This window comes from Meleagris gallopavo, chromosome 9 (genome assembly GCF_905368555.1).
Source record: "Meleagris gallopavo chromosome 9, MGAL_WU_HG_1.1, whole genome shotgun sequence".
Taxonomy (NCBI): Eukaryota; Metazoa; Chordata; class Aves; order Galliformes; family Phasianidae; genus Meleagris; species Meleagris gallopavo.
In genome coordinates this window covers 7,667,975-7,692,492 of record NC_139412.1, presented here as the reverse complement: position 1 = coordinate 7,692,492, position 24,518 = coordinate 7,667,975, and the positions used below count along the sequence as shown (strand labels likewise).

The 24,518-nt window shown below is 33.7% G+C and overlaps 1 long non-coding RNA gene across 5 annotated transcripts in view; it reads right to left on the bottom strand.

Annotated features, from left to right (window-relative positions):
• Window positions 1–3,181: 3,181 nt before the first annotated feature.
• LOC104912170 (uncharacterized) overlaps window positions 3,182–24,518 on the bottom strand; it is a 163,250-nt gene continuing 141,913 nt past the window's right edge. For 3 of the 5 annotated variants that reach the window (XR_014885022.1, XR_014885025.1, XR_014885026.1), the window contains 3 exons: window positions 8,011–8,103; window positions 6,543–6,702; window positions 3,182–5,726 (listed from right to left, as the gene is read on the bottom strand). This is a non-coding gene — a long non-coding RNA (uncharacterized LOC104912170). The remainder of the gene's footprint in view (window positions 5,727–6,542; window positions 6,703–8,010; window positions 8,104–24,518) is intronic. The other 2 variants (XR_014885023.1, XR_014885024.1) reach the window with 2 other exon arrangements.

Genomic DNA, 24,518 nt, shown 5'->3' with positions numbered 1-24,518 from the left:
AGAACTGAGCAGTTATGTTTAAAACAACCATGTAATAATAGTGTATATGTAATTACAAGTATAGCACATACATTTCCAAAACAAATTCGTCAAAGATAAATATACAGTAAGACTGAGACAATAGTGGTAGTTACTGAAAGCATGCAGATGTCATATTTCTTCAGTCAGATATTTCATTTAACATACCACAGACTTGGAATTCAACTGTGTTTTGACTAAAAGATGCCCTAACCAAACTAATGCTGTGTGTGTTAGCTTGGTGCATTGCAGCCATATGTCTGCACTTGATTGGTTATTAGAGATATCACAGACCAGCATTTAGACTTCTAACATGCTGTTGCTATGGCCTACTTTAAGAAAGCACAATGTATCAGCCAAGGCACATTCTGACCTCCTATAACAGCCTATATATAAACAATGACATACAAACTTTTAACATTGGTTGTAGGTTTTTTGTTTGTTTTTCTTTTTTTCTTTTTTTCTTTTCTTTTTGTGAAGGACAGCTTCATTTCAATTACTGTGAAGGCGTCCAACTAACAGCGTAGACAGTGGTTTACACACTTTCTCTTTTCATAAACTCCCCTAAGATTTTTTAAGCGTATTCATATACTTGGAATGAATTGTATTTATTAACTTATTTTTTCTCACTTACCTTTTGAGGACTTACAGAAGTAGACTACTACTGCAGAGTTGAAACAATCACCATATAAACTGTGTGGAATCAGGGTATATAGCCCAAGCATTTTTGCAAAATGTGGATTCACTAAAGTTTGTAGATAGAGAGATATGGGTATGAAGGGATCCAAATACATATAGCATTATCTAAATATTTTTATGATATCATAAGTGACAAGGCAACTGCAGTGTCATTTAAACAACATTAGAATAAGAAGTACTTAAAAGTTTAAAAAAAAAAAAGAACAAAGAACCTTAAGACATTCTCAAAGATATGAGTATATATAAGCATATTACATTTGTGAGCTACACTGCCATACATTCCCACTACCGATGTCAGCAGCATATGTTTGTATTTGCTTTATCTACACCAGGATGATACATGAAGTTAACAACCATTGGAGTAAAAGTGCAGCTATCCTATTTTGTTATGACTGCTGATGCTTACTAACAAGCAGAGCCCTGACACCTTCTTACATCACAATTATAACCATAGGATAAACCTGATTTTCTGCCTTATATCACATTTACAACTTAAATTTCATAGCTCTTGCCACAATTGAAAAGGTTGACATTCTGCTTGCCTCAAAGTGACAATGTGTAAGCACACATCCAGTTTTCTATTTTAAAGAAAAACAATATGACATTTAGTCAGATGGCAAGAACAAGCTTAAGAATAATTACTCTGTATGCTACATTTCATTCAGGTGCTCTGTCTAGAAGAAAATAATAGGACAAGTACAATTATCAGCCTGCTGGCTTACAATTCACGTTTTTCAGCTATTAAAAAGGGTCAACACTTGATTTTCTCATTCATCATGGAATTTTAAGTTCATCTTACTTAAAATGTTAAAGCAAGCAGTACAAATACTTGATTTAGAATTAACCTTGAAGACAAAAACAGCACTATTTATAAAACTGCTTCATCACTTTTTGATCAATGCCATTCCGCATTCTAACTAAATAAACTGATCGTCAGCATCACACATATGTGATGAATATGACTTTCTAAAACAAAAAATAAAAAAGATTTATGAACAACCAGATATCTTTGACAATTCAGTTTTCTCTATTGATTCTTCTTTCTAGCAAAAGAATCCAAATTAGCTTTCTTGCTATTTTAACATATTATTTTTATACACTGACACTTGCCTAACACAAAAATAGCTTTATAGAAAAGTTTATTATCAAATTAGATACTCTCTTTCTGGTTTTGCATTTCCGTTACACTATTTCTCACTTATTTCCCCAAGAGATTTATAACATGTTTCACAATAAACTGTGTTAGCCCAGAACATATTTTCAACTGTTTCATGGAACATAAATTACACTTCTCCATTAAGCCTTCCTTTATACAGGAAAATATTCCTTTTCAAATCTGGCCAGGCTTTCAAATCATTTACTAACTTATACTTAAGTTTATATCACCACGCACACAACTTTCACTAAAGAGTGTATTAAACAATCCTCATAGCTTCTTTCTGCTTTCACTTAGGTAAAAAATCACTGTTAAGAACATTATTTGTCAAAATTTGTCTTTGCATATTTTTGTTTGTTTGCTTCTGGTTAAGATTCTTTTTGAGATCTTGAGAAAAAAAAGAAAAAAAAAAAAAAAAAAGGGGGGGAAAAAAAGAAAAAGAAAAGGAGGTTCCTATGTCTTAAACATCTACATAAGTCACTGGGCTGGTTTTGTCTGGAATAGAGTTAGCTTTCTTCATAGTATCTCATCTAGTGATATGCTTCGGATGTGTGATGAAAACTTTATTGATAACACACCACTATTTTACTTGTTGCTTAGCAGCTCTTACACCAAGTCAAACACTTTTCTAGCAGACATTCAGATGTACTGTACTCACATGATATCAACAAATAAAAATTATTGCTTCAGTCCAGTTTGAAACTACTGATAAACTTGCAAGACACAATGAAATCTCCAAGCTATTTCAATGATGAAATATAAGCAAAACAAAACCTTAATGTAGAATATTAACTCTGTAATTCCAATGCATTATTTTCCTGTACATAAAAAAATTAAAACCATTAAGATTAGGCTTTGTTTTTCTAATATATCTGGACACTGATTTCTAATGCTGTAGTAAACCATAGCTTCAGTGACTAGAAGGAGAGCTGAAAAGTTAGAAAAACACAAATTTCAGGTTACGATTTAAACACAAATTTTTCATTGATGTTTATTGATTGTACCTAGGTTTAAGATTGTGATTTAACGTCTTTCCTACAGTGCTGTAAATGTAAATTTATCACAGTTATTTTATTGGCTATCTCAGTTAAGGTTAACAGCTTATTTTATGAGGACTTGGATGAAAGTAAAAACATTAGATATTAGAATGCATGCCATACAATGTAGTTATACAAGCCATTATTTTAATATATTCTGAACACTGTATGCCGTAATTTACAGTAACATTTCTGAAACAATCTCGGTAGGCATTCCTAGAAACTGTGTTTGAAATGTAAGTTCCTCTCAAATCATTTGGGGTGGAAATGAGGTAGAGAGGAATAGTGTACTGACTGCAAATTTTACATAATCATCTACAGTTATCTATAAACTCTTTAAAGAATGTATTTGTTTTATAACTGTTTTTTGTTCTTCTTGACCAAAAGTACTTTTTGAATGTGCTCAAACTTCACCAGAGGATACATTTGAGTAAAGTAAAGGTATCAATGTAATAAGGCATACAGTACTGTACTTAGAATGGAAGGATTGTTTTACTTTTAACTATACTTGAGAGATGAAATGGCTCTAAACAATATCTGTGTTGCTTAAGTGAAGTATGAAAAATGTGGATAATTGAGGAGCTGACAAATATATCCATTCAAAGTTAATACCCAGACCAAATCAAAAAGTTAAAAACTAGGAGGTCATTTTCATCGTGTTTTTTCAACTTTGTTTCCATGGTAAATCTAATTGAAAAACTCATAGATTTGAAATCAAGTTTTTTTTCCTTCAATTTGTTATCTTCGTAATTATTCATTTCAGGAAAAAAAAAAAAAAAGAAATAAGATGAAATCTTAAGAATGAAAAACTTGCTAGATACATTTTATTAAGAAAGCAATTTCTGTGGTTTTAAAAGTAAAAGCTGTAAATTTCCACATGTTCCACAGTTTTTTAAGAGGCAGGTTAACCTCAGAGAAACAGGAAATAGAAGCAAAAAGCCCAATTCTAAGAAATCTACCAACACTTTTGACTCAAGCAAAATAACGATTATTCCCCTTATCTCCCAAAATAGACACACGATAATTAATCTGGCATAAATTCCCAATCTTTTGTTAATATCAACTACAAGTTACATAATCAGCTGATTTTCTGAATTAAATGTACAACTGGCATTCTGAATCTAATGTTAAATTCTAGTCACCGATATACAGATTAACACACTAAAATTTTACAGATTTGAAGCAATTAGTACCAGTTAATGTAAAGGATAAGTTAATTTACAAAGCATGTCATTCAATACACAAGTCAATATATGCCAAACAGAATTCCGCTAATTCGATAGACCGTATTTTAACAGTCTTATTTACTGTGCTTTGCTAATCTGACTCCCTTGAAATATTACACTTTTTAAAAATCTAGGCAGATGCAGCGATAGTTCAATTATAGATGTAATTTTATCTTTTCTGAATTAAGAAATCACAAGCTTTATATAGAAGACAAAAGGTTTCAAAAAGAAATGCTTTCTGAAAGTTTCTTTTAAAGTTTAAAACCTTTTAAATTTATTTTGTATAGATCTGTACAAATTTTGCAACAGAGTTGTGTACAAATATACACGAAGAAGATTTCAGCTGGAATTTCTATAGAGCTTTCAGTTGATTCAGAACATGCTCAAACGTAGTTGTGGCAATTATTTTCATAGCATAATTTATTCTTGTTGCATTATATGTTACCATATATACTTATTTTCCATCATCTCATTAATAGGAGTAAAATATTTGTCAGGTTACATACACTGAATGTGATTTGTTCAATCGCTAATCACCAATACAGTTTGTTTGTAAGCCAATAATTGTGCTAGTGATTAAAACATAAGAATAATGTTCCAAAATTGAAGGTTTGTAGTATAAACAGAGTAAGATCAGTCCCAACACATCCAAGAAATAATAGGAGCAAGTAATGTAATTTAAGATTCACATAGGGTGAAAAGTTACCGTTCTTGATTGTCAACACTTGCTTGGATGTGAAAGATGGCAAAAGTCAAGAGAACTAACTGAAAATGAACAAACATGACATATACAAATTAACTGCATTTAAGACTAGGAAGATTTGTTCTGACACAGTGACCTTTTAAAACTGTCAATAGAGAATTAAGATTGCACTTTTACAGATGTGTCAACATCTATATAACAAGTTATTAGTCGTTGTATTTCAAGTTATAAGACATCATTTAAGGGGAGGTTATATTTATATATTTTATATATATGAGAAATATAACCAATCTTTAAAATAGCAAGGATTCCTACACCGGGAATAATTGCTGGACAGACCTTCTTGCACAACAGCATTCCTTGTCCTGAATTAAACTTTCAGATCACTGCACTGCACTGTCTGTGCATATAGCGTGATATCAGAGGTTATTACATGCTTAAGAATTTAGATGAAGTAAAATACTATAATCCACTTGTTTATTTTTAAACAGATGGGTTTCAATTTCTGGAGAATCTTGTCTCAGTATTTTTCATCTATGTTTGAAGTATTTGCTATATACTGTAAAAAACATGAGCTAGACCACATAATGATATGAAATAGTGTGAAAGAACAGATGGAAGATACAAAGTGGAAAAAAAGCAACTCTTTATCACCTGGAATGTTTCTCTTAAGGAAGAGGAAGTAAAGCTAATGTTTGTTATTTGAAATTACCTAATTAAGTCTTCTTTCCTGTCATTTGCACAGATGATTCTGATATTACTAGTGAATGGCCATACCTTAACATAAACTATGCACTAATCCTTCTGCTTTTCCATTTTCTTGTCTTGATACCATTCAGGATTTGATTCCGTACTGGAAGCCTTTTAGACCTAAAAGTGGAAACATCCTTAAAAGTAAAGAAAACCTGTAAATTTTTTTGGAAACGAAACATTGTGTTTTATAAAGCAAATTATTCAAAAAATAATTTGACAGAAAAGGAAAACAGAACACAACTAATTTTAAAAATCTGCATGAGCCAGACTCAAAGTAAGAAGATGACTGAAGACTGTTCAGAGTACCATGGGAGACTGGCTGCTTGAAAGTCAATACAAATTACTTTGTTTTCCTAACATGGAATTTTTTGTTAAAATCAGAAAGCTAAGCTTTTTATGGTGCAGTACTCCATTGTGTCGCCCTGAGCAATTGCTGGGTTTGCTGTAATAGTTCAAGAGCCCTTGTAATTATAAACCTGCATGTTATCATTAGCACACCACATATTTGGAATAAGTTTACAAAGTAAAAAACAAAAGCAAGCTCATTGCTACTGGAGAGGGAAAGGATACCCCCAGAAGTCATTCTTGAATGTAAGGTGTTTTAGTCCAGAACTGCTATCTTTCTCCAAATGAGTCTGAGAAGGTATAGAGAATACAAATTAAATAATTACAACCTGCCCTGCTCAACAACACACAATCGCTTGTCTGTAGCCTCAGCTCAAAACACAAAAGCCTGAGAGTGGCAAGACTATAAAAGGAAGTCTACTTGGTGCTACTGGACTTCTGGCATTTAAAACAATGCCTTAACATTCGTATAAGAGCAGTAACAAGAATAAGGAGAATATTCCTTCAGGTGTAAGCATCTGTCAGAGGTAGAAACTTATAGTAGACGGTATAGTACTAAGGTATTATAAATCATAAAATGTTGTATTTGTTTGGTTTTAACTTACTAGGCGAGTGCTGTGTGCTTTGTTAGAAAGGAGGTATCTAGGCTGCATAGAGAGAAGTTGTCAGATTTCCACTAGCAGGTACACAAAGTTTGAAGTCTTTTGACTTGCAAGCAAGTAACAAAGTATGTCCAACAAGCAGAAGCTTCTGGAATAAAGAACACTACAGGAAGAGAGAGCATTATGTACAGAATCCACAGAGGTTGTATGTCTTAGAGGCTGAAAGAACAGCTGTAACCTAGGAAGAGGTACTAAGCTTCTGAATAAAAACAAGGCAATGACAAAATAATAAAAATAAAATATAAGTTAAATGTGAAACTGTACCCATATATCACACAACTCAATACAGAAATGCACATCAGTGATTTTCTGTTCATAGCCTGTATTCTGTTATACACAAAATAGTATTACCTTCAGATATTGAATTTTTTAGTGACTTGGATTAAATATAGGAGTCTGAATATGGCACTATATTAAATTAAAATAACTTTTATAATTACCATTTCTACATTTTGTATTGCCTTGTATTAATTAATTAATTCAATTGAAAAATGATTTTATCTTTCTTTCAAATAATCTTTGTGACTTTCAGGACTTGCAAAAATTCATACTCGTGTTTCTTAAAAAATAAATAAATAAAGAAGTCCATGGAAACAAACAAACAGCCTTAAGATATAATACAGTTTTAGACCAAAACTGTTTGAACGTTCATACGCACAACCACGGTACCTGACAAATTCTTTGGTTAAAAGCTGAAATCAGTTTCCCAGAGTTACAAATCTCTGTGTGTAATCTCATAACTCCTTGCTTTAAGAAGAAAAAAAAAAATTGCCCACTGACTTCAAAAATGAGAATCTGTTTACTCCTACAAGTTTGAGCCTGAAGCAAGAAGCAGCATTAAAAAAGCACACCAGTTAAACACCGTCTCTTAAAACTTTGCTCTTGGAGCCACCTCACTATTCATGAGTTTTTTTCTTCCTTTCAACATTTAAAAAAGCTAACTGATCCCATTTTCCTGAGCTTCCACTATTTTAAGGGCACATTAAAGCTTACTCAAAAATTCAGTTTTTGCCTCTTAGCCATTTATGCATTTAATCTGGTTTCTTCATGCATAAGAAAATACAGTTTTGTCTCTTACAAGAGATATCCCCTTACTAATATTTCCCAGTTAGGAATCCTATTTACATAGTAACCTTAAGAGAAATTAAAACCTTCCTTTTTGCTCATTCATTTTCTCCCCACAGGCTGTGAAGGGGCCCATGCTCCACTCTAGAGAAAGAACAGGATTTTCTACATAAATCAAGGACCGTTACTAAAATGGCCATATTCCTTTCTTCATAAATGTTCTAGGCAATGTTCATGATTTTCTAACATATAAATCTGATCAATTCCAAGGAATTAATTTTCATAACTCTTTGTTGCAGAGATGGCTAGTAGAAGAAATTGCAGCAAAGACAAAATATAGACGTACCTATTGATTTTCAATTTCTTTTTTCCTTTTGCAGACAACACAAAACTGGAAGAGGGTGGTTGATGTGGGGCCATTCAGAAGGACATCAACAGACTGGAAAAAACAGCAAATGAGAATCACATGAAGCTCAACACATAAGCATGCAACATGGGAAGGAATAACCCCATGCATCAACAAGAGTTGGGGATGACTAGCTGCAAAGCAGTTTTGAAACAGAAGGACCTGGTGTTCCTTGTGCCCACACTAAGATGACCATGACTGAAGCGTTGCTGCGGTCAAGGTAGCCAACAGCAGGAGGCTGGTAGCATAATGTTGCTAGCTCATGGAGAGAGGTGACCCTTCCCCTCTCCTCAACTCTGGGCAGGCAATGGTAGTGCAGTGTCCAGCACAGGGCTTCCTGCCCAGTAAAAAGGGACATGACAGACAGATGCGACTTCAGCAAATGAACTCAATGGCATGAGTACATCAAAAGGATTTGACTATTGTAGGATCACTCACAATTTAACTGGCAAGTGTTTGGAGAACAGAGAAAGCCATTGTTCAACATCTGAAATTCCAGAACGTGTTTCATTTCTATAAGCCCATTATTAATCAACTGAATGTGAAAGACACCTTTGATGCTTTTTGAGTACATGGAAGAGCAGTGAAAAGCTTCAACTGCAACAGAGGTATCATATTTTGAAAAAAGTCATGTTAAAAGAAGATTTATCTGAAGAAATCATGGTAGTATTTCTAATGCTTGCATTATCAATAGTAGTACAGATAAATTTATAATTAACGTTCTTATAATTTAACGTAAATTAGAAATTCCACATTCATTTGATTAGATTTGCTTATTTTTGTCTGCAGAAGTCTGATAAACGAGTACAACTGCCTGTCACAATTGAGTGGTAATTTTTTTCAGTATAACATATTTTCATTACGTGTAATTAAATAGAACAAATAAAATAAAGATTTTTGGGGTGGGGAGGACAATTATGGGGCTTTATTTTTTCCTGACCTGAACTGCATCTTGGATTTAACTGTGAACAGTGCTCACACTATTGGAAAGTTTCCTAAGTAGGAAAAGTTATATCAAACTATCAACAAATTTTGCAAGAATTAAAATAGGACTGCAGAAGACGAAACAAGTGCATAGAACAAAAGGTCAAAAAAACCATTATGAATATTCTGAGCTTAATTTAAAGATCATAAAACTGTGAAAAGAGATATAGATCTAGAACGGAATGCAAAAGATTATTTGTCCATATTCTCATTATTATATTTCATCAGTTCTTAAAGACACACTGGCAGTAAAACCACAACTTTTCTAAGTAACATATTCTAACACTAATCTTCTCTGAGGTATAAGGACTTTCCTAATCACTATTCTAAATGTCATTTAATGTAAATTAATCCTACCCTTGAAGGTCATGAAGAGTACTTGATTCTCCTTCTTTAGTAAAACACTTCAGCAGCTTGGAAGACTTATTAGCCTACTTTTATTTTGTGTTTTCTGCACTAAATATACACAGCTATTCAAAACTCTACTTGCAGAGCTCAAGACTAATATATCTTTTCAAGATACAGCTAAACACAGTATTCATAGCTGACATGGATTCAGTTATGACTCACTGACTCCTACATTTAGTTTAGTGTTGTCTACTCAATACTCCCTCATGTTGTATTTGTGCTTTTCATTTCTCCTTGCCAGCTGTGATACTTTGCACTTCTATTTACTGAATGTTATCTGCGTGATTCATATCATTTTTTCAATTTATGAAGGTTAATTTAAATTGTAACCTTGTCCTCCAAATTTTTTTGCAGGCCCTTCCAGGCCACTGTCATACACAGATTTGGTAAGTTTACTTTTTCCTCTTGTCATTCAAGGTTAAAAGTATGAAAGAAGTGAATACAGAGTAACTCCCTCAGGGCTCTGTATAGAACTAAATGTGGAAATTTAGAGAAAAGTCATTCCAAATGAATGATTTTGTTTCATTTCATAACATGCATGTAGTGCTAAAAACATTAAGTAAAGTAGCAAAATATTGCATTTGAGAAGCATTTCAAGAGTGCTGGCATTCCATTTTTTCCCTGACAAATGAAATTTTTGGAAAAGCATCAAAATAATTATATGTCTTATTTTAACTGTGAAAGCTAATCTTCCTGATTAAAAAGGGGATTCTGACAACTTTACAGTATTGTATTTACAATACAGCTAATTTAGTAACATCCTCAAAACAAGTTGTAAGAAACCATGCACATATAAAAATTGTTTTGTGTTTTTCTCATTTTACACTGTAATCTCGCTGGGTTTTTGCTTTTGTTTTGTAAGCAGAAAGTAGAAACATCTATTTAGGTATACTATATTGATTTTTGAAAATCAAACTGTGCAAAATATACATAATAGACATGAAAGGGTCTCAGAATGGTAATATTAGGAATATAGGAATCAATAAATATTCAAGAGAACTGAATATAAGGTAAATGTGGAAAATGAGAGGTAGACACAGTATTCATTTCACTGGTCAGAAAAGGTATTTTCTTATTGAAAACTTTAAAACTAAATGAGAAACCGCTGAATCCTGATGTTTTTGGGCAAACTTCCCAGAGCTCCTTATTCTACTCCCTTCAAGCCTTTCTTTTGCATAGTTCACAGACTCTCTCTAGAGAGCAATGAAATAGATGTTAGTAGAGAAAAACAAATGAAAATTAAATCTAATTGTTTGGGAACAATCTTTTTTTCTTTCTTTTTGTCACAAACAGTGAAGGAAATGCTGTTACTAATGAATGGATTTTTGGATTGCTGAAGTGATGAATAATTATTAGCGATATTAGTATTTCCAGAACACAATACAAGGTGAAAACAGATAACAGATAATCTAGTATGTACACATTGCAGTAACATTATAAATCTGATCATTTCTATTTAGTTTTCAGACTTAATTTACTAAATAGTAAAACAGTATTGATTTTCACCATTTACTAAGACTTTCCACAAAAAATTCAACAGATCATTATATTTTCTTTAAGATTTTTATTCTACTCAATCTTACTATTCACACTAATTAAGTCTTATCATGCTACTAAAGAAGGGCAGAAGTTTAATCTAAGAAATTTTATAATCTACCACATAGGAAAATGTTTTTTCAAGAAATAATTTCAAAAACAAAAACCCACAAGAAAATAAGCCACTATATTTATAAAAGATTTCTAATTATCTTGACATTTTTTATGCCAAGTGATGCTATTCCCAACTCTGAAAAGAACTTGATAATGAAAAGCACACTGGAATAAATAAAAATAATTTTTAAAAAGTAACATCAGGGGGTAAAAGGCATAAAGAAATTATTTTTATTATCACACAACCCTTGGATTTTGAGCTGTTGGTATGCAGCAGATTTCCCCCAACAAAAACACTTTCAAAATGTGGAAAACAGTCCCCTTGATATTCCAAGCTAAACTTCAGTGGTTGGTTTTGTTTATAAAAAGGAGTAAATTGTTTAGATGAGTAGTCTGACATTCTAAGTACAGAAGAGTTCTTTTCAAATGGAGCTTTTAGAATTGGATTTCTTGTTGTTGTTCAGTGCAAATCTTTATAATCCCATGTAGATTTTTCCTTAATCTTGTTTTCCTTATTTTCTTTTCTCTATAATGAGCTTCCTCACAATATTGAGAAGGCTTTTTCCCTTACTGTCTGTATTGTTCTTTAGTTATCTCAGTTCAGAGCAATGAAGCATGAGTACTGAGCATGCTGTCCTCATTACACTGCCATTCCTCTTTTGTAGCTTGTAACACTATTCAAACTTAATTTTCTTGTTTGGAAATGCAATGCAAAAGCAGAAAGCCTCCAAGGCTGCTCTTTTCCATTAAAAATAACAATAAATAAATAAATAAAAACCTTCCTACACATTCTGTAGTCCACATCAACAAGAGCGATGCTCTATTACAAAGTTCCACTCCAGTTATTTTTTAATACCTTATTTTATTAATTTTGTTCAGGCCATTCACATAAAGGCAAGGTACAAATGGGAAAAGTCATTTGAGGAATTACAATAACATTAACTCTTCAGAATGATTTATGTGGATTTCAATATTACTATCTTGAAATAAAGAGAGGCATTTTTAATAATTTTTTTTTTGGTAAAATGTTACGACTGGTGAATTAGGGTATGATAAAACAGAATTGGAAAATATTAATTTTATTTTGTAATACCTAAATATTACAGGGCAAAATATCTAAAGGTCAAGTGTGTTGCTGGTCAAGAAAGAAAACAAAGTACTTTAACAAAGTACATTAAAATCATTAGAGTTTAAGGTCCTAAAATTTTGTTATTTGGTTGATGAATGAAACATTATCTACAGACACATATACATCGAAAGAAATTGGTTCATTGCTAATATCCTTTTTCCTGAGAAAATAAAGATTAGTAAAAAGAGTGCTTGAGCAAGATTACCGTATCTCCTATTGTCTCCAATGCAACAGACAACGGCTTCAAAGTGATCAGCGTTGATCTCCTAAAGTTAAACATTCTATAATTCGTCTTGCTAATGCCTGAAACAAATCCCAAGGATGTGCTAAAATATCCTAATGATTCCAGCAGTTGGGATAATGTGAAACTCCATCGTACTCCATCGTACTCACCAAACAGGCTAAGACAGTTTAAAGCAGTTTACAGTAATGCAGGAATAATGCATGTTCCTCTGATCCCTTCATAATTGTATAAGCTCAAGATCCAAAGAAAAATGTTTCACCTTTCACTAGCTACTGTTACAGATAACTATTCAGTTTTACTCTCGATGCCCAATTAGTCCATTTATCTTGCAGTACAATCTTGACTACAAATTGCATTTTATGTTTCCATATTTTCTACAACATTTTTCAAAATGATCAAGATTTGTTACCACAAGAAAATAAATAGGTGAGTAAAGAAAACATTCTATCTCTTTGGGGGAATAAACTTTTTCTAGATAACAGCTTATCTGCTGAAGAAGGGTGTATTAAAGATGTTTCCCTAAAGTAATAAATTTCAACAAGATCTTAGAGGAAATACCAAAGCAATCAAACCTAAAGCACAATCATGCTGGAAATCTGGCTACACTAGTTCTGCCTCAAAAATGTTTCCTTCTATGAAATTAATGCCTGTTAAATCTTGGCCACATTTGTACACCAGAAATATTACTCTGATTATTATCCATTTTTACGTTTTGTATTCATTGCAATATAGTTCTAAGGAAGAAATGAGGTTGCTATTTAAAGGAATACATGTTCATATACAGTCCAAGCATGGGCCTGGCTGCAGACTTGGTTTCTGGAGGCTGGGACAGACCATAAGGTGAGTCAGGACTTGCAGGGATGTACTTTGCATCTTTATGCTGCAATAACTAAGTAATCTGTGCCCCCAACCATTGCTGAGCTGCTCAACAACACTTACAGTGAATTCCAGAGGAAATATGCCCTTCGACATGACAGGAGAAGGTCTCCTTCCTCTCTCCTAATGCTCACTTCAGTTCTCACTGTGGAGCTATCACAGCATGAATAAAAGCAGTAAGTGGTCCACGGCCCTAAGCTACAGACAGATCAACCAGTCAGACTGAAAGTCTGAAAATTTCATTTGTGGACTGAGAAAAGCTTAGCTCTAAATTCAAACTATTCCATCACATTCTCTTCAGTGTAGACTCTCCATTACAGTCTCCTGCTTTTGTAGCCCCTTCAGCTGTCCACTAGTCTTTAGGGTAAGAAGTCCTTTCAGCTTCACATTTAACAGAATATAGAATTAAGTTGGAAGAGACCTTTAAAGGTCATCTAATCCAACTCACCTGCAAGATCAGGGACAGTGAACAAGGATGTATACAGCTAGATCAGGTCGCTCAGAGCCTGGCCCAGTCTGATCTTTAATGTCTCCAGGGACGAGACATCCACTCATTTCTAGGCTATAAGAACAAATTCCAATTCTATTAAGTATGAACTAACTCCTACTCATAAGAATGAAAGAATGGCATCTAGGTCCGTGTGTTGAACAATTACATCCTTTAGGGAAGTGAGCAGAAAGCTTTGACTTGTGGTAGAAAGGCTATCTATGTTTCTTTTCCATGGGTAAATATAGCTTGTATATTCACTGCACTTTACCACCCTTCAGAGAAAATAAAAATACCTATTCTCAAACCCTGTCTGAGAAATGAACGCTTTAAGATGGTGCTATTCTATTGATGTTTTTCAATACAGTGTGAATAGTCACAGATTTTTATTATTATCCACATAAAATCTGCATTTAAATTCCAAATGGAGACAAATTGCTCTACCATCATATATCCTGAAAACTCTCTGTAGCAATCTTATTCCAGTTTTAACCTGTTACATACTTGAGTGTGTATGTTCTGTTGATTTTTCCCTAGCATTATTATGAGCAATTAATTATACTTCATACAAAATAATCAAAATGCTTGTTCAAACATATGTCACATTGTGTTGATTAGAATAAAATAAGAACACTTGTAAAATAGATCTCAAATAAAATAGTTATGTGAGCAACTGGTATTGTCCAGTCTTCAGTTACTGCAGGATGGCAAACAATATGTGCCTCTATTTCTAATGCACCAACTGAACATATGTCTGTCAGAGAAAGATGGAAATACAATGAGGCTAGGATAATTTAAACAAACAGCTGTCACTTTATGCAAGATTGCCTTTGGTGAGCTTTGATTTGTGTGTGTACAAAAAAGGAAAAGCAGAGTTATAGAACTAAACAGAATTGAAAACCTAAAACTAGGTAGGAAGGTCAGCATACTTGTCTCCCATTTTTTTCTGTAAGCCACAAACAACTCCGAGCTACAACATTGCTTCATTATACTAGTCATTGTCAACAATTTCAGTACACTGCCCTAGGCCTATTAAGATTCATACAGAACTCATCTGAGAACTGCATTTGTGCTTTCAAGAGAGGAAAGAAAGGCTTAAAATTACCTCCTTTTTTTAAGGTGAAACATACTTAAATTCAATTAGTTTTACATTGTTTACATAGTTCTTCTCCCTTGGGGGGGGGGAGGAGGAAAGTTGCATTTATATGTTTTGCATTTTGAAATGTACATACAGCCACATAACAGATTTGAAATATCTTCACTTTCCTTTTCTTTTTTTTTTTTTTTTAATTTTAAATCTTGAATGATTCCACTAAAGAATAAGGCTCAAAAATCTATAAAGATGGAAAATTTCTCCACCAAATGTGTTCTCTTTGAAGCTCATGTGACCAAAATGAATAAGTAACGTTGAAAACCAAGATTTCCATCTCTTTATGATCTCAAAGCACAGGACAGATTCTTTCTTTTTAAGTATATATCTGCCTTGATGCTAACATAAATGTCAGATCCTGAAAAATGACTAACAACAATGTAAAAAGAAAGCACGAAACATCCCCATAGGAAAATACCTAAAAAGGGTCATCTTCACCTGGCAATGGAAATGAGAACACATGCAAAATTCCAACATATTTGACTTTGAAAATGTTTCCTGAATGTAAATCCTCAGAGCAACAGATGCCTTTGGAATTGAGCAGCTGAGACAGAAAGTAGTCTTCAAAAGACTTCAGTGTACATCTTTTTTTTAATTCAATGTTCCCCTCCCAGCCCACATCACTAACAGGGCAGAATAACAAGGTGTTTTAAAACCTCTAAATTTTCATAAAACTCAGGTTCCTTTAAGAGAAACAGAAAGAATAGTGGCATAGGAACACATGGCTAAAGAAAAATTTGAATCGGACACAAGATCTCTGAAAAGTGTCAGAAACAACTTTTTCCTCACCAAGAAAAGAAGGAGGAGAGGTGTAAGAGTGGCTTCTTCTAATGATCTAATAATTTTACTACACCAACAGAAGTTGCTTTTTCCTACCAAGTCTTAATAACTGAAGTTGTAAAGAACGTCACACTAAATGTAATAAGCATTTATTAACGTTAATTATATTTTCTTAATATTTAATAGTATTTCATAGTTGTACACAGTTTGTATTGAAGGATCTCACATTAAAGTTTAAATTAATGAGCATTTAACTGTAATGTGACTTACTCTGTTCTCTTTCTTCACATTTCTTTACATAATTCTTGTTTATATAGTTGGAGCTCAAGAATAACCTTTGGGTTATTCTTTATTTTCAAACTATCCCATTCACCTTTATAGAAATATTAGACCGTTTCCTATCCAAGACAGGAGGCTGCTCCACCTTGCACTTCCCGTGGCAGCTTATGAGCAGCTCCTCTTTACATACACAGCCGTTTACTGTGAGCAGGGAAACAGCCTTGTATCTACTGTGCTGTGTTGTCTTAACAGCTCACGGGAGAGAGTTGTTGAAGGAGGTGCAACCTTCACTCATTAACAGTTTAGGAGAAGGCTCATGACGCATTACAGTATGTAATATTACAGCCTTCTTTCAACTGAAAAATCTCATTGTTTAATGAGTAAAACACTAAGTTGTATTAAAGGTTAAGGATAACTATGGAAGACACGTGACTAGAAAGAAAAATTAAAATAGTGTTTGCTGCCAGACTTCAAAGCCTCAGTGAAGCACTGAATAATTGAGATACATTGATGTGAGTACATTTATATCCCAAAGAGATTCAAGAATATTTTAACTTGATGGGTAACAAGCTGATTTGCTGTAGCAGACTCCTTTCTACATTCTGCTTTCTACATGCTTGTGCTTATAGCACTCCAAAGAATGTTAGTACTCTGTCTTCAGTTTTTTTTAAATAAAAAGTTTCATTTCATAATGATAGAAATTCTCAGTTCTCATCTCAGTAGTTCTCAGGTTTCATAGCATTACTGTCTCTTTCCCATGCAGGTACCTTGTCTCCTTGCTTTGGGAAAGGCACATCAGCAACAGGCCCACCAACAACCCCACTCCCCTTTTGCCAACTCTTTCATCTGGGCAGCTCACCAACACTAGTGCAGCTTATGCTGAAATACAATTGTAAACAATCTTCTTGGAAATATACCCTATAACAATATGTCTTTCATTCCAATGTTTTTAAAATCTACATTTTCCTACCAAGTTACTTTTGCAGAATACCTTTTTTTTTTGTTTGTTTTCACAAAATAAGAGAATTCTTCTATTTTCCCATAGTCTATTCCAGTGAATCTATGCATATATGTCCTATTGAACATGAATGAGCAATTAATTACTGTACTCATTGAAAGTTACCTAAAAAGTCTAATGATGTTTATTTGGCTGTTTTCCTTTCAACTTCATTACTTCACAATCCATGTTGCTGAAGTAGACATAAAAATAAGCATAAAACAGATAAAGAAAGAAAAGAAGTTGAAGTAAAATAATAATGCCTTCCAATTCTCAACAATTTAATGTTTCCAAAAAAAAAAAAAAAAGAAAAATTACATTATTGATGCAAAAACCTTTCCTTAGCAGGTTCACACTGCTAAACAAACATTAGCTTCCAGCAAAACAAATATCAGTTTTTTTCTGACATATAGTTGTAACTTCTAAAGCAGCTGTGTTAAAAGATTTTGGCAAACTTCTTGCAAGGAAAATACATTATTTTTTTTTTCAAACATGTGATTTTGCTGCTTAATACAAGAAGAGAATCTACGCATTAAATTTTGATATTTTCAGTTATATGACCTCTTTGAATCTCTCTCATTTTAACCAGGTTTGTACCTTTCCATAAAGCAATTCAGTATTTCTATACAGGTGAATTAGTTTCTAAACTGTTAAAATTTTAATGGCTTCCATTCTTCAGAGAAACAAAAGGTGCTGTGCTTAGGTTTTTTCTGATAATAAATGTAATATACAGATGAAAGCAAAACACAAAAGCATTTAAACTCATTTTCTAAATTAAATTGAGAAAAAAAATATTTTAAGAGATTCATGCAAGAATGCTTTAGGTTGCATTTAAACATACACAGGAGTACAGCAGCCAATGTGGGATTTTAATATAGGACAGGTCGAGGTGCAGCATTACTTTTAAAAATAGTTTCAAACCGAATTTGCAGTTCCATACCAGTATAAGCTGAAATTAATTGTGTAAGATTTATCATAATGTGTAGCATACAAAGAAAAGGCAAAGTTTTCATCTCAGTCATCTTTCAACAACAAATTTTTATTTCAAAAGGTGTTCTCCTTTAAACAAATATATTTATTAAATTTATATGCTCGGGGACATGATTTAGCAGACTGTTGTTAGTTACAGTAGTATGGTTAGATCATGGTTGGACTCAATGATCTTTAAGGTATTTTGCAAGCTGAGTGATTCTACGATTCTATGATTTGCACATACAGGACTTCATATAAAATATAACAAATGTTACTCAACTACACATGGAAAACAGATGAACCTCACTCATTTCTATATGAAATGAACAATAAGTTTGCAATCAGAAGCACACTTGTGCATAAGATACAGTACACTACAGCTATAAAGTCATGATGGCAATCATGCATATACAGTTTCTGATTTGAGCTATATAGGGGTGGTCAGGTGTACAGATTCAAATCTCTCTCACACAAACAGTAATTTCCATATACGTCTTGCCTTTGCTTCCACCTCCTATTCATAAGGGCAGACCTATTTCTTGTGCACCTTCATAGAAACTATTTTTCCTCATTACTGTCCACGAACCAAGAAACAGATCATATTGAGAGAAGTTCTTAACCTGAAAATGTATTTTTTCAATAACTAACCTTGGTAGTTGATATGAATAATCACATTTGGTAGAAATAATCTATTATCTACCAGTATTTGAGACTCCTACCTGTATTTGAGACTCAAGAGAGGAAAGTCAACAATGTAATTGTTATCACTTTCAGATACTAGACAGCTATTACTTAACATTGTACTCCAGGAAGGAGGCGGTTGGCCTATTTACTGCAAATCCAGATCTTTATGCTTCCCTTGGACAGAGAAGTAAAAACTAGTGTTACATTTCATACATGACTAAGTAATTGTAGTTATAGAAACAAAACAATAGTTATAAGTAACTTGAACCAGTTTGTATGCTGGTGTTGTGATTTTAAATTCATTTTGCAATAAGTCTATAGCCAACTATCAATCAAACAGAGAATAAAAGGCAATTGCCCAAGAGATGCTATGACAGCCCAGATGTATAATTACTAACGTATTTAGCAACACCCTGCAATTCTGTAATAAAGATCAATGGCTTACAGAATAACTTGGCACCTAAAGCACAGAACTCTGATTGCATTGTGTTTGTAAACACGTTTTAAGCTCTTGATAAGATAAGGTCTGTCAAGCAGAGGAAATTGAAGTCACTGTGGTAAAGATCCCTGAGATAGTTAGCATCAGAAGAGAAAATGATATGCCAACTTCTCAGAGCATTCTTGCTGTTCATGACATATGTAGCTACACAAAAGTGGCTTATGGGAGATCCCTGAACTAGTCAGGGTAGACAGCGCCATTCAAAACAAAAATCCCAGCGGCGAGGTTGCTGGTAGCAGTAGGATAGTTCTAGATATAGGAAAAATGCACATTTCTCAATGTAATAGCAATTATCTTGTCATAAGGCCACCATGGTAGTTAATTACACATGTAGTAACAGTTATTTGTCTCTCTTGCAAGTCTATTGAAGCAAATAATCTATATTTTTTCTGACGAGATTATCAATAGATTTGCATATGCTGCAGCTTTGAACCATATTAACATATGAAAAATAATATTTTTTACAGCAGAACAGTAACACTTCCAAAGCAGTAGTTGCCAACTTGGTTAAGTCACAGAGGTCTAAATTATGAAGATTCACCACATTGTTTATGTGGTAAGAGAATATTTATTCATTCTACTTGTCATGCAGGAAATTCAAGTGAAGGAGCCAGTCAGTGATAAAGCCTGGAAGAGATGTGTTCACATCTGAACCATTTGTAAGTATTATTCATTCTCCAAGTTAAAAACTTTAATATCTTTAATCAACAATAAAATAATAGTTGGCTATAATTGATTTGTCTGTCTTCATAAAGAAAAAAAAAAAACTTAAAGGAGGCAAGGAAGTAGAAAAATAGCTTATCAGAACATGATAACACATAACACAAACCTGAGGTCATAATGATTAGAAATAATTATTTGTCTAGATATTAATAGAAAAAAAGACTCCTGTTTAGTCAAAAACTTTCTGCAACCCTTCATCAGGAAGGAAAACAGATATAGTCAGACACTGAACGCTCTTTTACAGTTTGGAAGAGTATGGGGAGCTGTATGGGTCATTTTGGTTCTACAGCTGATTCCCTGAAAAAAAGCATATTTTATTACCAGTGCAGGCCTGTCAGTAATATAAGCCTGTCAGCAAGATAAGATAAATCCTGTGTTTCCATTCAGCAGTAGTTACATGGCCCCCAGGGTGTTAGAATGCCACAGAAGCTTGGGTGAGGTTGTTTCTTACAGGAGCAAGAGTGAAGCAGACAAACATCAGCTGGTGCTGAAAACACTAGACATTAGACTTCATGAGCAAGCCATGATAAATTAAATCTTATGTTGCTTGTGCTAGTTCACCTGGCCCAGGGACAACCTAGCCATGAGGCAGATTTGCTGAGACAGGATCTTTCCCATAAGCATGGAGGTTAGCTACAAGGCATATCTATTTAATTATGTGTTTCTATAGCCTTCATCATGCACTGTTTGAACACCTATGAAGTCTGTCGGTGATGGAACATGCCTCTGGTGGACCTGTCAGAATCAGAAAAGAATGCTATATTAACTATCTTTTAAAATTGATAGAAGGAGAAAGGTACCTGAAGGTCTATCCCTTTTTACTAACTCTCCTAGATCATAAGAAACATTCTTTGGCAGAATTCTCATTCTCTTTGACAGTAACAGAAGCCACAGCTATTCCAGCTTTTTAATTCATCAATCAGATTCCTTTGCTTTTCAATTGTCCCTATTTCTATCTCATAGTTCAATTCTTGTACTGTCCAAACCTCTCCAAATTCAAAAGCTTCCAGATTGGTCATAAACCAGCCAGTTCTGTGAGAGGTTGCTTCACTGTTTGCATATTAAAAAACTTCAACCAGTACAGGGAAAACATTCCTTTTTCAATGCAAGGATGTTCACAGAGTGAATTTATAAGAAGAAAACAAAAGTCTGTCCTCTTGTTGACACTTAAAAGAAGCTAGCAGCACCAGCTCCAGGGCACTGATGACCAGTCTGAATGCTAAGGAGAGCAGACAAGGATGAACATACCCTCCTACATCCTAATCCAATTGACAGTAAATGCTGTAGGACCAGAGAGAGATAGACTGCAGTGAGGTTCACATGCCCTCCTCTAATAGTATGTCATTCTGCCATAGTTAGGAGCACTACACTGGGCAGACAAACCATTAATCTCATCAAGTAGAGAATTTCTGAGCTTTCTAATACATCAGTACAACTACTTATGCTCCTGTCCCAAGGAGATGGTAACTATCATATAAGAATGATCACTATAACCAAGCATTTTGCTACTAAACAATTGACTTAAATTGATAAGTTACTTGGTACAGAACAATTCAAGAATTACTACAACTGTATTAACATTATTACCTAGAAAAAGCCTTTTAAAAGAATTTTCAACTTCATCCTCCCACAGGGCTAAACATCAGGTTTCATATTTATAGATATTTCTCTATGTATTAATATTTTCATCTCTGCTACCAGTGGTTAGATATTCTCTGTCTATCCTCTATCTATCCTCTTAGAGAACAAAATAATTCTTCAAAATAAAATCTATTTTTCCGACCAGCAAGTAATTTACGTTTTTTTTTGTTGATCCATTATAGCATTCTGCAACTTTCCTTCTCTGGTTATGGGCAAAGAAATAGATGCCTGATACTGCAAAGCTTTTTTAATGTCTATGCTATAAGCTTTACCTCTCCCTTTGGTACCATGGATGACTCCATTTTCCCTGAGCGTTTTCCTTGAACTCTTTATATTTGATTGTTACTTCTGTTTCTTTCCACTATGTAAAATTCCTTGTCTGATCTTAATTGACAATATGGGCTATGACAGTGTAATAAGAGAGAAGCATATATTAAGAAGGAAAAGAACAACATAACTTAAGAGATTAATAATAATAAAAATGTAAAATTTATTGTTGATTCTGGCCAAACTGAGATACCTTAGGAGAGACAGACTCAACCACAATACAAAATAATATCCATTGTATCAGTAACAGATCAAATAAAGGAAGTGATTTGAGATTTAAATTAACATATCTGTGCAATCTATTTTTCTACATAACTAATCTATTTGAGCATACATGATTTTATCAAGTTCTCAGTGTATGAGAAATGAAATAGTAAAAGGTGGTTTTAGTGGATTTTTTAAAATTATTATTTAAAATTGAATGATCATTGAGCAGTCAAGATTTTAGGTTGTTTCAGAAAGACACAGGGGATTAGGATTTTTCAACAATCGTAATCTCCCCTATAATACCTCTTGCATCAGCAGTAACTTACATTTGTCATTTTTACTAATGGTATGTTTAGTAAATCATATGAAGAGAACATATCTCTATATTAGAAATTAATGTAGTGGACAGAAATCTTAAATTATCTTGAAAGAAATGCTACTATTATTATAGGCTTTAATTCCACATGAGCACAAAAGACACTAATATCATCACTGCATAAGGAAAATTAAGTAAAAGAAAAAATTCTGCAGCCATGACTACATCAGCAAGTAGTACAGTCCAGAGGAGATATACAGAATGAAACAGTGCTGAGGACCTTGCTCCACAGACAAAGAAATCAAAATGATTTAGATATGTTCATAATGAAATGCTGAACTTCAGATTATACTAGCAAATACAGCCCCCAAATTGAATGTCGTTTTGTACTGGAATGCATTAGGTCTCATCCTGCATGACACCTCCTATTTTAGTTCCATCTAAAAAGCTCACAGTTCATGCTGTCAGGCTGCTATACTATTCAAATCAAAGCTAGCACAAAGCTAGCACAAAGTAAGCACAGAGAATCAGGAGAATCACACTGCCCAGGACACCTCACAGAATCACAGAATCATAGAATGGCCAGGGTTGGAAGGGAACTCAAAGATCACGAATCTCCAACCCCCTGCTACATGCAGGGCCACCAACCTCCCCATTTAATACTGCCCAGGCCCCTGTCCAATCTGGCCTTGAGCACCTCCAGGAACCGGGCATCCACAACTTCTCTGGGCAGACCTTCACACCTCCCAAGCCCACTAACAAGCTAACTAACAAGCAGCTACTCAGTCCACAAGATGAGACTTGATTTCACCTCCATATAATGCAGAAAAGCTCAGGCATTTCCTAGAACCCAGTTCTTCCACACACCTTTCTAATGTGCATAGACCACCTGACACAGATGCTTTCTAACATGAACTTACTCTTCCCAGAAAATACAGGAAAGCAGCATTAGTCGGCATCTCAGCTGAAGCACTAACACAGTGAAAGTGAAGTATTGATTTCCTGAATTACTGTGCTTTTCGTCCAAGCACAGATTTGCACATTACAAGTGTTATTTTAATCTTAAATTCAATGCTAACTACTGTGATGCTACAGACTGCTAACAAGTTCTCTCTCTACATCTTGGTTTCTCTGTATAACCAGATAGGTAGAAAAGATTATTTGGTGAAGAGTTTTGAGGGAGTGTCAAGTATTATTTTTATTTAAATGAAAAACTCTAAATTCTTATTTGGAATCTGTGAACATGGAGAAAAGGAAAGAATATAAAAACATGGAGGAGTTCATAGTAGTATGCTGAAATGCAGCTTCACAATCAAACTACTTTTTTAGGGAGAAGTTGTCAAATACATGTATAATAAACCACAGTTGTGTTCAAAGGTAATGCTAATATTGCTCAGTGGGAGACTAGTTTTAAATGTCACATTTTCAAGCCTTTCTCTAAATTATCTTTCCCGGAGATCTGGCATTATAAGGAATTATTTAGGTCTGATTTTCAGAGCTATTAAGTGCACCTATAATCACAAGTCCAATAGGAGACAGATAAATATTCAGGTATTCAGATATTCATAGATATTCTAGATAGACAGGTTGCATATATACTCTAAATAGTGTATTCCCACCCAAGTTGAAAGGAAGTAAGAAAAATCAGCTTCAATTAGGATGAAGGTGAGAAGACAACAACATAACTTCTTATCTACATGAAGCAAATCGGCTTGAAATTTTGTGAAAAAATCTACTTACTCTAAAGAAGTGAACCTTGGCACCCAACTACTATGCACACATATTACCAGTAGATTTTAAGAACAATAAATAAAGTAATCTAATTTGATCATGAGAAAAGGGCAAATAATTAAGTAATTTTACAATCACAATTCAAATCATTAAGTCAAAAAGATTTTTAAAAGTCCTATATAATCAAATACAATTTTGAAATGTTTTGATTTTTGGTGGAAAAAAATCTCTCAGCTGTAATGGAACTCAGTGACTGCACTTGCTCTAGAACAAACAATTTAGAAACGCTTATTCATTTTGACCTGGACATTCTGTTTTTGCATAGACAACAGGAATACAAATTTTAAATGCTATTTATTGTGAA